The sequence below is a fragment of the Suncus etruscus genome, chromosome 5, assembly GCF_024139225.1.
Source record: "Suncus etruscus isolate mSunEtr1 chromosome 5, mSunEtr1.pri.cur, whole genome shotgun sequence".
NCBI classification, from domain to species: Eukaryota; Metazoa; Chordata; class Mammalia; order Eulipotyphla; family Soricidae; genus Suncus; species Suncus etruscus.
Genome location: NC_064852.1, coordinates 56,595,123 through 56,599,037, shown reverse-complemented (window position 1 = coordinate 56,599,037; position 3,915 = coordinate 56,595,123). Strand labels below are relative to the sequence as shown.

The following is a 3,915-nucleotide window of genomic DNA, read 5'->3' as shown; positions in this document are numbered from 1 at the left end:
GATAAAAATTTGATATAAAAATTAATATAAGTAGGTATTATTAATATGTAATATATTAATTTATGTATGAAATCAATAAAATGGCCTCTAAATTTTAGGTTAAGGTATATTTTTCAGGAAATGTGGTATCAACGCTACTTTTTAAAGAAAATAATAGCCATTGATATATAAACTATCAAGTAAGTCCAATTAGATGACAATTCAAAATTGAGCATATCAGTTTGTATCTGTATTTTTCAATAACAGTAACAAACATGTTTCAACAAAACTCATAAGAGAGCAAAAAATTGCCAACAAGAAATGCTCATATTGAACAAATTTTCAGAATGCTTACCTTTTAAATCATAAATATTTTCTTTAGTAAAATACAAAAATATCCTGATAGTATGACAATGAAACAAATGATAATACACCGAAAAAAAGAACACACAAATATACATAAAATTGTTAGATGTAAGATTAATTCAGATTTAATTAACTCAGAATCAAGAGCCTAAGAAGGTATTTCTTGGTTCTGTAAAAATGTTAGATGGATAAAAATGATAAATTTTTCTTGAATTAGACTAAAGATACAGAATACTATACTAGGGAATTTTATCAAAGTTTCAAGATTTTGAAAACATCTTCTTACATACAAGCTATTTATTTATTCAACATGACTTAATTCTATACACTCTGAGTCCTGACCTACCTAACAGGATAGCACAATACAACACACTCTTCTAGAAGTTCCTAATATAGTAGGTGAGACAATTATTAACAAGTTCATTGCATGTTGGTAGATATAACTGAATGTATATATTTTTTGTTTTGTTTTGTTTTTTTGTGTTTTTTTTCGGGCCACACCCGTTTGATGCTCAGGGGTTACTCCTGGCTAAGCGCTCAGAAATTGCCCCTGGCTTGGGGGACCATATGGGACGCAGGGGGGATCGAACCGCGGTCATAATCTTTCCTTGGCTAGCACTTGCAAGGCAGACACCTTACCTCTAGCGCCACCTCGGCCAGCCCCTGAATGTATATTTTTAAAAGAAGAATATTATTGAGCAGAGGGTGGTACTTTGAAACTAATTCTACAAAAACTGTCCATATAAAATGTCTCAACTCCACATTTAAAAATTGGGATCAGTGGGTAGGGTGCTTGCTGCCTTGCACACAGCCAGCCCAGGTTGGATCCCTGCACCAGATATCCCCCGAGCCTTACCGAAAGTGATTCCTTATCACAAAGCCAAGAGTAATGCCTCAGTACCATTGGAAAACCAAATTTTTTTAAAAAAGAGTAGTCACCTATGAAAGCAGTTACCACTTTATTGGCATTTTATCTGTGCAAGCAAGTCAACAGAAATCCTTGAAAACTCATGCAAATATAATCCCACAGTGACTCGAGTAGGGGAGGCTGAAACTAGCACTTTACACTCTACTCACAAGTAAAACTTACCCAGGCTAAAACTATCACTTCTCACCTTTACTCTCAAGACACATTTGCTATTTAGATCAACAGACTACAGTTGATCAAAAATGCCATGTTAGCTAAAGGTGGGTTTCTGGTCTTGCTGGAGAATTTCTTGCTGGAAGAACTGGAAGGCAGGAACCCTCTCTTCTTTTGCCAATAAAAAACTTTTCATGAACTGAAGAGAAAGAGGGAACTTGATTTATACAATCTTGAAGTTAAGTGGCTTAGCAAAGACCTATCCTAGGCCATTTACAAAATGCTTGAGTCACTTTAAAAACTGACTCATATTGATTGGCATTCTATCTTAATTCAACTCCATTTTTTTAGATAGAATATGTAAGTGGTTTTGTCTTTTTCCTAGATTGTAGATCTAAAGAGTTCAATTATTTGAGGCTGCTGGAAAATTATAAGTAGAACTCAAATCCCACCACCCCCCATTCAGGCCAATCACCAGCAAGAAACTCTCAGAAAACAAATTCGTTCTCAGGCTGTATTTTAAAAAAGTTGAGGTCAAAGATATGATACAGAGGTTAAAGGACATTTCTTGCTGTGATAGCTGAACCAGGTTAAATCCCTGACACTTTATATAGACCTCTGAGAACCATCACATGTGATCCTTGAATAAAGAAAGATTGGGAATATAGTGCATAAACAATAGATAGAACAAAATATTAATTTTTGTACCTATTATATACATTATATAAAATATATAGCACACTTACAAAAACACAAATGTGTACATATAACCATAATACTTAACTATGAAAGTAATTTAAACATAGTATAAAAATCAATATTATTAATATCATACACACAACCATAATTACTATATACTCATATCCTCTTGTTCTTCACCTAGGCTCAGAAATAACTAAATTTCTAAAATACGATGCAATTAATCTTCCAGGCTGTAGAACCTATAGAAACCCCTTGAAATCACAGCTTGTACCCTTAAGTGGCTCAATCATGTAAGAGGATTTCCCACTAATCTGAATACCAGGTTCTGTTGAATTACAAATAGGGGGGCTAGAGTGGTGGCGCAAGCCGTATAGCATCTACCTTGCCCATGCTTGCTAAGACGTACCTCTGTTCGAACTCCCAGTGTCCCACATGGTCCCCCAAGTCAGGAGTGATTTCTGAGCACATAGCCAGGAGTGACCCCTGAGCATCACCGGGTGTGGGCCAGAAGCCAAAAATAAAGATATTAATGTTTATTTATAGCTAAGACTATCCTCTCTATAACCTAAAGCTAAAGTTCCTCACTTCATGACTAACAGCAGGGTGGATTTTACTGTTACTAAATTTCTTTTATTAATTCATCATCAGTAAGCAATACTACAGGACTGGCTATGGGCATCAGCTCAGATATGAATCTCAATTTATAATGAGACTTCCACCACTAAAGGGATGTCTCTCACCATTCTTTATTCACACGTGTGCATGCACGTTCAAGTGCACACACACACACACATATTTCCTTTACCTCTGGTAATATTCATAGTTTTCACCCATTTTAGAAATTAATATTTTTATGATTTTGGTCAATTTTTATGATTTTGCTTTAATTGCTTATATTTCACAGCGGAGTGAAACCATGTAATTTTCACATCATTGCTTATTTTTCTTAGCATAGTAACTTTAAGTTTTAATTTTTTATCCCCTAACAGTTTAATATTACATTGATTATATATACACCATAGTTTCTTTATTCAGTCATCTGCTAATGGGCATTAGGCCAATTCCAGGGTTTTGCTATTAGGTATCATGCATCCATAAATATAGGGATTAAAACATCTTTTCAAATTAGAGCACTTTAATAAATTCTAACATGTTTTCAGTACACTTTATCCACATCTATTTTTTTTTTAAATATGGAACGCTTCACGAATTTGCGTGTCATTCTTGCGCAGGGGCCATGCTAATCTTCTCTGTATCGTTCCAATTTTAGTATATGTGCTGCCGAAGCGAGCACTATCCACATCTATTTTATATCTGTGCTTGTCTGTCTTTTTCTCTTTTTATAAAGATATGACCAAAAGAGTTCATTGAGGCAATTTGATAAGACTTTTGTTAGCATTGCATCTGCCTTTCCTGTGAAAATACTGACACTCTTAATTCTCCCAAATAGATTCAGATAATTATGCCCTTATTTTACATATGAAATAAAATGATAAATAGAAAGAAAGAAAATAGAAAGCAAAAACAATGAGCCAGACTATTTCTAGCGCTCTTAAGGTAATTGTGTTTCACTTCCTTCTGCTCACTGAGGGGTGGTAGTGGGAATGGACAGTGAATGAAGAAACAGGCCTAGAAAACTGAGTGCTTCAAATAACTACTGCAACATGCTTAGCACAGGTTCCAGAAAAAATAATTTAATGTGCAATTTTATATAGTCCATCAAATTGGATGGAACAACTATGTAACATGAAGTAATCTGGAACTCGTAAAGCTGAGAATGTATCACA

The 3,915-nt window shown here is 34.6% G+C and overlaps 1 non-coding gene across 1 annotated transcript; it reads right to left on the bottom strand.

The window, feature by feature from the left end:
- Positions 1 to 3,315: 3,315 nt before the first annotated feature.
- On the bottom strand, positions 3,316 to 3,422 carry LOC126010502 (U6 spliceosomal RNA). The gene has a single exon (XR_007496528.1). It is a non-coding gene; the product is annotated as a U6 spliceosomal RNA (small nuclear RNA).
- Between the last annotated feature and the right edge of the window lie 493 nt (positions 3,423 to 3,915).